General features: G+C 44.0%; 1 long non-coding RNA gene across 2 annotated transcripts in view; it reads left to right on the top strand.

Moving 5' to 3' along the window:
- LOC308312237 overlaps window positions 1-6256 on the top strand; it is an 8422-nt gene extending 2166 nt beyond the window's left edge. The window contains exons 2-3 of one of the 2 annotated variants that reach the window (XR_013963751.1): window positions 4841-4935; window positions 6150-6256. This is a non-coding gene — a long non-coding RNA (uncharacterized lncRNA). Of the gene's footprint in view, window positions 1-4840; window positions 4936-6040; window positions 6066-6149 lie in introns of those variants that run through there. The other variant, XR_013963752.1, reaches the window with a different exon arrangement.
- The last annotated feature ends 3190 nt before the right edge of the window (window positions 6257-9446 follow it).

Below are 9446 nucleotides of genomic sequence, written 5' to 3'. Positions count from 1 at the left end.
TGTCAAGGACCCCAAAGAATGTTATGTAATATGCCAACCCCCCCCCCCCCCCCCCCTCCCCATCTGAAAAGATGTTGTTCCAGGGACCTTCCCCCAGAAGCAAAGATTTGAGTTCAAATGTTAAAATGTTTTGAGTTCAAATCAGTCTGTAATAATATATATTCAAAGATTCGAGGCACATTTACACGATTAAAAAAAAAAATAGCAGACCTACAAAACCTACGAGCTTGTAGATCTGCTATTTGCTTTAATTAAAACGCCAAAAGGGGTTCCCGCCCAGAATGGGTTAGTGTGAGATGTAAGGAAAGCCGAAGAGCAAAACCGTTATACGCAGGTTGACGCGCTGAGCATTTCAATGCCGGGTCTGATCAGCCTGTCTGGCTGAGAGCTGTGAGGGGTGGAGGAGAGCTGAGGGGTGGAGGAGAGCTGTGAGGGGTGGAGGAGAGGCTGAGGGGTGGAGAGAGCTGAGGGGTGGAGGAGAGGCTGAGGGGTGGAGGAGAGGCTGAGGGGTGGAGGAGAGGCTGAGGGGTGGAGGAGAGCTGAGGGGTGGAGGAGAGGCTGAGGGGTGGAGGAGAGGCTGAGGGGTGGAGGAGAGGCTGAGGGGTGGAGGAGAGCTGAGGGGTGGAGGAGAGCTGAGGGGTGGAGGAGAGCTGAGGGGTGGAGGAGAGCTGAGGGGTGGAGGAGAGGCTGAGGGGTGGAGGAGAGCTGAGGGGTGGAGGAGAGCTGAGGGGTGGAGGAGAGGCTGAGGGTGGAGGAGAGGCTGAGGGTGGAGGAGAGGCTGAGGGGTGGAGGAGAGCTGAGGGTGGAGGAGAGCTGAGGGGTGGAGGAGAGCTGAGGGGTGGAGGAGAGGCTGAGGGTGGAGGAGAGCTGAGGGGTGGAGGAGAGCTGAGGGGTGGAGGAGAGCTGAGGGGTGGAGGAGAGCTGAGGGGTGGAGGAGAGGCTGAGGGGTGGAGGAGAGCTGAGGGGTGGAGGAGAGCTGAGGGGTGGAGGAGAGGCTGAGGGGTGGAGGAGAGGCTGAGGGGTGGAGGAGAGGCTGAGGGGTGGAGGAGAGCTGAGGGGTGGAGGAGAGCTGAGGGGTGGAGGAGAGCTGAGGGGTGGAGGAGAGCTGAGGGGTGGAGGAGAGGCTGAGGGGTGGAGGAGAGCTGAGGGGTGGAGGAGAGCTGAGGGTGGAGGAGAGCTGAGGGTGGAGGAGAGGCTGAGGGGTGGAGAGAGGCTGAGGGGTGGAGGAGAGCTGAGGGTGGAGGAGAGCTGAGGGGTGGAGGAGAGGCTGAGGGGTGGAGGAGAGCTGAGGGGTGGAGGAGAGGCTGAGGGGTGGAGGAGAGGCTGAGGGGTGGAGGAGAGGCTGAGGGGTGGAGGAGAGGCTGAGGGGTGGAGGAGAGGCTGAGGGGTGGAGGAGAGGCTGAGGGGTGGAGGAGAGGGAGATTATAGGGTTGCAGACGTGCATAAAGCCCTCATTACAAAGACGGATGAGAATTCAGTGGTGCAAAAAAAGTTGTTTTTTTATTTGAATTCTAATTTCATATTGAACAAACATTATTCAGAATACAGGTTCAGTGTGTTCTGAATACTGTTTGTCAATAATTATAGAAAAGTTTTTCTAAACATATACATACATTTTTTTTTTCTCTGAATACTGTTTAGTTAAAACTTACCTAGTTTCATTAAAACTAGGTATTTTAAACTAAAATATTCCCCCGATTCCAGATTTTCGTTGGTGTTGTTTCGACACATAATTAAGAACTAAAAACAAGACGTGCCGCGACCTGCACTGTGTTCTGAGGGTCATTTATCCACTGTAACGTTGAGTTGAGAGAGAGAGAGAGAGAGAGAGAGAGAGAGAGAGAGAGAGATGAGAGAAGAGAGAGAGAGAGAGAGGATAGAGAGAGAGAGAGAGAGAGAGAGAGAGAGAGAGAGAGAGAGAGAGAGTTATCTGATAGTCCAAATAACAGGCTGTAAACATAAGTCATGGAATCATAATATCTGGCATATTTTAATGATTGAATGGTCATGTGATTAGATATGCAGAACAGCAAAGACATAGATGAAAGCAAATACGACCTGTTTACATCACAAATCAGATTGGATCACATCAGTCCGCTGGTCGGGGCGCCCCTTGAAGCCAGAGGGGTCGTCTGTCTGGAGAATTCTGACGTGTCTCTACTTTTTCAGACACTATATAGAAATGTTTCTGTCCCTCTGTGACCTTGCTTGACCACAGCTCGGGTGCACAACAGTACTCTTATAAGTATTGGTAACTGCTTAAAAGGTCTACTTTATCCTTGAGTGAGAGGCAGGCTGTGCTGCTGTTACTTCAAGCAGACACAGTCAGCGCTGTCAGAAGGCTGACAAAAGGGTGAATTGTGCAGTCTGGGTTATTTGTCCTTAAATGGAAGGGTCAACTGCATGGCTCACTGCAAAATGAACACAAAGTTAGTGAGTGATCACCATTATCAAAATGGTGAAACACATTTATCCAGGATGGACTGGACTCTTCTAGGATGTCAATAACCCCACCCACAGGGCGGGAGGTGGCACTAAATAATAGTAGTATTCAAATGTCTAGATGGGCACTGGCGGCCTACTTGGAACGATGCAAGTTGGAAATGCGTGCCCCATGCACTCAGTTACTATGTCCATATATGGAGTTATTTATCAGTGGTCATTCCCTTTAAAGGACCACTTCACCACTTTTCAACCTATAAGAGGTCCTCACTAACAATCATGATAAAATGGCATGATTTCTTTCTACTCAGTCTGTGTCTCATAGGAGGGCTGTGTGGGCAGTTTAGAAACCGTCTTCCAGTGACATCATCATTAGGCAGATTTTTTTAAACAAGATTATTTTACAAAAAATGTTTAGATTGTCATTATCGTGAGAACGATAGCTTCCATTTTCACAGTGCAACTTTTCAGGACTAGAAAGCCTGCAGTTTCTATTAGCTACATTTTTTTTACACTTTGAGATTTGCTTCAAATGTAAAGTGCGTTATAAATAAAATGTATTGTTATTATAGCTTGTATTCCCCATCGATGATGTCACTGGAAGACGGTTTCTGAACTGCCCACAGCTCTCCTATGATACACAGACTGAATAGGAAAAAAATGTGCCATTTTTTCATGATTATTAGTGAGGACCTATTATATGAAGATAGGTTGAAAAGTGGTGAAGTGGTCCTTTAAGGAAATCACCAACTCTTAAACTAGCGCACAGTTAGAATATGGCCAGACACATTTCACAGTCAACAGTGACCTTTGCTGGGCTCAGTTAGTGACATTTCTGGCACCTGTTGACCTCCAAAATATAATTAAATATAATTTGTACTGTGTTTTTAATCATTTAAATGCTATCCTGTGTTTTTATTCCCGTTGCACGTAAAGCACTCAGTTTGTGAGTTATCTCCGTGAGCGGTGCTATGCAAATAAAATGTACTTGCTTATACTTAACCCATTCTGACCTGAGATCAGATTCATACGAGGTTTTCACTGGACACACACTGGTCTGATTAACCCCATTCTGACCTGAGATCAGATTCTAAAAATGTCAGTCGTTCTTCGATTTTTCAAAAAATAGCAGACGTAGATCTGCTATTTTTCAATAGCTAAAGCATAACATGATGCTAACACCAAAAGGGGTTCCCGGTCAGAATGGGTTAATGTTTACAATAATTTACATAATGGTTTAAGGCATTAGCATTTTTTATGGGACCTGACAAAACGTTAACGCTTCCAATGCATTATTGTGGCACCAAAAGGCACAGTAAAATAAAAAGGTATGCACTTACATTATCAAACGGTTCAATTAAGTCTCCCCCCCCCCCCCCCCCACATGTGTATCTGTATGCAAATCCACCCTGCACATCATTCTACATTCATTTAAACTCCTGCCCACTGACAGGGGAGGAGTCTGGGAGAATAGGTGGGTTATTGTTGAGTCTAACGGCCATTAGATTCTGAAACATGGACAATCAAATGTTATTGTATTTGGCCTGGGGCCGGCTCAGCGGTCCAGTGTGCCGCGGGTTCGAGTCCCGATCCCGACAGGCCTTTACTGCATGTCTTCTCCCCATCTCTCTCCCCATTCCTGTCCCTCCATAATCTTTTTTTTTTAAAGCCACAAAAAAAACATATATATATTAAAACATATTTTTTATTGTATTTAATTTGTATTTGGTGTCAAAATTTGACTTAATATTGATTTATAATTAATTATTATGAATCATTATCATAATTATTATTATTATTGAATACATTATAATATATAATTTGAATACAAACATGGCACAGGTTGCAGACCCATGCTGTACACCAGTGGTTCCCAAAGTGGGGTCCGGGGACCCCTAGGGGTCCTTGAGGGAGTTCCAGGGGGTCCCCAGCTAAATGATAGTTATAGGAACCAAATAGACCCTTATGGGTCTGTAACTCTGAGAGTGTACACATTACATTAACTTAGATTTTTACAATATGCATTGGGGGTCCCAGAGATAGAAATGGGTAATTCAGGTCAAACTGAGGGTCCTTGAAATGAAAATGGTTGAAAATCACTGCTAGAGCCGTACAAATCTTCTCTTATGGGGGTCCCTGGCATATCTGTTCAAATGGGGGTCCGCGGGCTAATTATGGCCAATTTGGGGGTCCTTGACATGAAAAAGTTTGGGAACCAGTGCTGTAGACCACCATCAAAACACTCTTTGAATATCTTCTTTTAGAATGGGCCTTGGTGGTGTGGGCTTTGGACAAATCGTCAAAACACGTCCTTGGCAGTCAATGTTAATACAAAGTGCACATTGTGTACAGTATATGGATGACATTATATTAATGCTCATTTATTGTCCACATGCAGCCATCTTCCTGGGATCGTTCCGCATGCCTTACCAGGAGATCCGGCAGATGATTGTGGAGGTGAACGAGGACCAACTGACAGAGCCTATGGTCCAGGTAAGGGTTAACTCACAGAGCCTATGGTCCAGGTAAGGGTTAACTCACAGAGCCTATGGTCCAGGTAAGGGTTAACTCACAGAGCCTATGGTCCAGGTAAGGGTTAACTCACAGAGCCTATGGTCCAGGTAAGGGTTAACTCACAGAGCCTATGGTCCAGGTAAGGGTTAACTCACAGAGCCTATGGTCCAGGTAAGGGTTAACTCACAGAGCCTATGGTCCAGGTAAGGGTTAACTCACAGAGCCTATGGTCCAGGTAAGGGTTAACTCACAGAGCCTATGGTCCAGGTAAGGGTTAACTCACAGAGCCTATGGTCCAGGTAAGCCCAGGGTTGGGCCTGGGGCACGCCTACTGTATGAGTTACTGTATCTTAATTATCGTATACTTACCACAGATCTCAGAGGACAGCTTAACCCATTTTGGGCGGGAACCCCATTTGGTGTTTTAAGCATTATGTCATGCTTTAGCTATTGAAAAGAAATAAATATCAGATCTACAAGCTCATAGCACAGATCTACAAGCTCATAGCGCAGCACCGAGTGCCGCACTACGAGCTTGTAGTAGAACAACATATTTTCAGATGGGGCTCGGCGGCCAAATACATAATTCTGGGGATCCTTGGCATGAACTAGTTTGAGAACCACTCATACAGAAACATACGTTTTTCAGAAAACTATGATTTAGAAGACATTTGTAGATTGTTATGTTGAATTGAGAAACTGTGGCTATGTGTATATTATGTATTCTAATCATTGTATCAATTTTTTATTTTGCCAACTTCTTTGAAAAGGTTAATGCACCACAGTGCTGCCAGGAACTTTAAAATCCTTGGAACGGTTCTTCATTTGAGATTTACTTCCTGTTCACATCATTGCTCTTCATTTTTCTGATATGCACTGATGTCAAATTACTTTACACTCCCACAGACAACTGTTTATATTTGAGAGGATTACATAAAATGCAGGATTACTGTACCTTTCCACGCTGAATATTTTCAGTGCAGGTGAAAAAAGATCAGGCCATTATTTTTTGGATGGAAATAAACATTGCTCTTCTCCTCCTCCTCTCCTCTCCTTCAATCTGCCTGTAATGTTTTATTTGTAGAACCTGGTGAAACACCTCCCCGAACAGTCCTTTAATCTGCCTGTAATGTTTTATTTGTAGAACCTGGTGAAACACCTCCTTTAATCTGCCTGTAATGTTTTATCTGTAGAACCTGGTGAAACACCTCCCCGAACAGGAACAACTCAACGCCTTGGCCAAGTTGAAAAGCGACTACGCTAATTTGTCGGAGCCTGAGCAGTTTTGTGTTGTGGTGAGTGTACGCACGCACGCACGCACACGCACACACACACACACACACACACACACACACACACACACACACACACACACACACACACACACACACAATATTATTTCCAAATGATTGTTGCAGCAGTACAGTACATTTAACTCAATGTCTCCAATAAGATTGTATTTTGGAACAAGAGGGAAATATTAATCTGCATCCCACTCCTCCTCGCGGTGTCAGTTGAACTGTTCTTTAATAGTGATGCGTATAATTGGAGGTTGAAAATGGTGAGCATTTATTAAAGAAGTACAGTTTCATATACAGTACGTAGGAGTTCAGTGTTCAGTGTGCTAATTATGATGTCTCTCTGCAGGCTGTCACAATAACATAGATCTATCTTCCTATTTTCTTTAACTCTCTCTCCCTCCAACACGCACGCACGCACGCACGCAGTCACACACACACACACACACACACACACACACACACACACACACACACACACACACACACAGTCCAACACTATGTCCTAATTATGTTTGGCCTCGTTTGTTCTGCCACCTTTTATAATTATGCGTGTGGGATGTTGTTCATGCACTGCAGGGGTGGACAACTTTGACGATGGAGAGGGCCAATATATTTCCACACTCACTCCAGAGGGCCACTATAGTGCATATTACTGTCGTAGCAAAAATAGCTGATCTACAAGCTCAACATGCGTCGCAATGCGACGCGTTTTGAACTTGTAGATCATCTATTTATTTGCTATATTTCAATTGAAAACCTGAATAATTTTTGCTATTTTTTTATTGGAATCCTGAAAAGTAACCTTTTTATTGAATTTCAAACGCATTCAGTTATATTTATGTTAACTTTATGAACTACATTGGACACAAAAAAGACAACAACTAGTCATTCAATACTAGTCATGAAGTAATGAAAGCGGGTTTGGAATTGTGAACAGCTGAAATCAGAACTATATCAGTATTCTGATATTAACATGCATGTGGCCCCCGGGCCGCCAGTTGCCCACCCCTGACACTGTAACACAGCCCGTCCCGTGTCTTCCTTCCAACTCAGTCACTGACAGCACTCTGTGCCTTAATCAGCATTCACCTGACCCCACCGGCTATAACATAAAACCAGGAGAAGGAACTCTTCTTCTCTGACAGTGGGAGTGCGTGATGGAAACTGTGGAGCTCAGCCGCAGCTGTTGTGTTTGTCTCATCAGGGACGTGTACTGTAGAGCCAAGAGCCAGCTAGCTTACATCAATTGTAGTGTAAACTATGTATGCATGCGTGGGTCTCCAACGCAGCGGCAAAGCCCACAGGTTCAAAGGGAATCTTTAATTTACCATTGTGCAAGCGCACACATTTCACCCCCCACTCGCATCTGTATGCATACCGCACGGCATTTGAACCCCTGCCTCATTTGTTTGCACACCTGTGATCTAAAGGGATGGACACGGGTTGTTGCAAGCGTTCAAATCCATAGGGTTCCAGGGGTTTACTGAGAACGCTGTCACTCACCCCCAAATGTATTCTCTGTTGCACGACGGTTTTACAAACTGATAATCTGCAATCTACACGCTCACACGGTGTCGCATCCGTGATGTAAGCTTGTGAACTATTTACAGATTTTGATACATTACAGTTTCTTTCCGTACCTGTACCTACTGTATGCCTCTTTGGCAAGGGAATGGAAGAGGGAGACGGAATATGAACAATACAAAGAGAAAGCCTGTTTTATGCTATATTATGTTTGAGCCAGTGTTGTTTTTGGCAGCACATTTTTATTTTAGTTTTAGTCAGTCTATTTTAGTCACCTGGAATGTCTTAGAGTTTTAGTCGACTAAATCTAAAGTTGATTTAGTCGACTAAAATGTATCATGTTACTATTTTAACACTTTCTGAAAATAGCCGATCTACAAGCTCACAATGCGTCGCGTCATATTTTCAGCATGCAACCGAGTGTAAAATGACTTATACTGGATCTGTTGTCCACTAGTCCCTTCCTAACATTTTAGTCTAGTTTTTATTTGTTGACGAAATTGTCAATATATTTAGTCTTATAGTTTTAGTCACCATAGCTTAGTTTTCATTTAGTTTCCATTTTAGTTTTGTCAGTGGAAAAAGGTAGTCGACGAACATTTTTCGTTTTAGTTTTAGTCGATGAAAACAACACTGGTTTGAGGTCCTCAACAGTATTGCATTGTGGGCAAGGTACTCAGATACACTCTGCAGAGAATAGAGTTGCCCTCCCTGTCTTACTGTAACGCTGGTTCTGTTCTGTCAGTACAATTCAAACTTTATTCAAGACACTCACAGGGGGGTCCATAGGGCAGAGCACCTAAAACATAAAAACACAAAAGTAAACTAACTATAAATAAACAAAGCCTAAACAAACGAACAAACAGGGGGAACATATCTCTGTACATACAGGCTACAACGCCAGTGGCTCCACAGCTTAGTCTAACAGTCTGACAGAGCTCTTAGCAGGGTTAGAAAGTGATGCAATGATGCTGTTCTCAGAGTCTGTTAACCTGCGCATCAATCTATACATCAGGTTTATAAAGTAGCACAGCAGGGCAAGTGGGTACATTTATTTCTACAAACATTTGACTGGCACTACAGCATCTTGGGGCTTTGAGCAGCAGTCTCATGCAGTCATTATAAAATATAGGCCACTGTCATTTTTTGCAGGCTGCCCTTTTTGTAGTGTCGCCACAAGTGGGCAGTGTACAGCGAAGAGATTTTCACAGGAACAGAGCAGACATTAAACTTGCGTACGAGTGTGTTGGCTTGAGCATACAGTTTACGCCGCTGTCTAAAAATACCTCTATCATCAGATAGGTCATTTGTTATAATTTCCATCACTCGATCCTCCATTTCCTTTGGAGGATCGAGTGATGGAAACGGACCCCCCCCCATCGGTTGTCTTCAAACTATATTACGTTTATAATGGTTTAACTTTGCACAACGATGTTGGCAAACATTCTTGTCACATATTTTTTTGTGTGACTGGCAGGTCTTTAAATTAAATAGAAATCCTTCATCTAGAATTTAAATATGGGTTGTCAGACAGTGGAGCTGGTTATTTCAAGGTGCCACAATATTTACTTCTGTGCATGTGTGCGTGTGTACTTGCATGTGTGCGTGTGTACTTGCATGTGTGCGTGTGTACTCATATTTTCTTTGTAACTGTCTCTCCTGTCA

Source organism: Protomyctophum bolini (assembly GCF_963924005.1).
Source record: "Protomyctophum bolini genome assembly, contig: SCAFFOLD_828, whole genome shotgun sequence".
NCBI classification, from domain to species: Eukaryota; Metazoa; Chordata; class Actinopteri; order Myctophiformes; family Myctophidae; genus Protomyctophum; species Protomyctophum bolini.
This window is presented reverse-complemented; position numbering and strand designations above follow the sequence as displayed.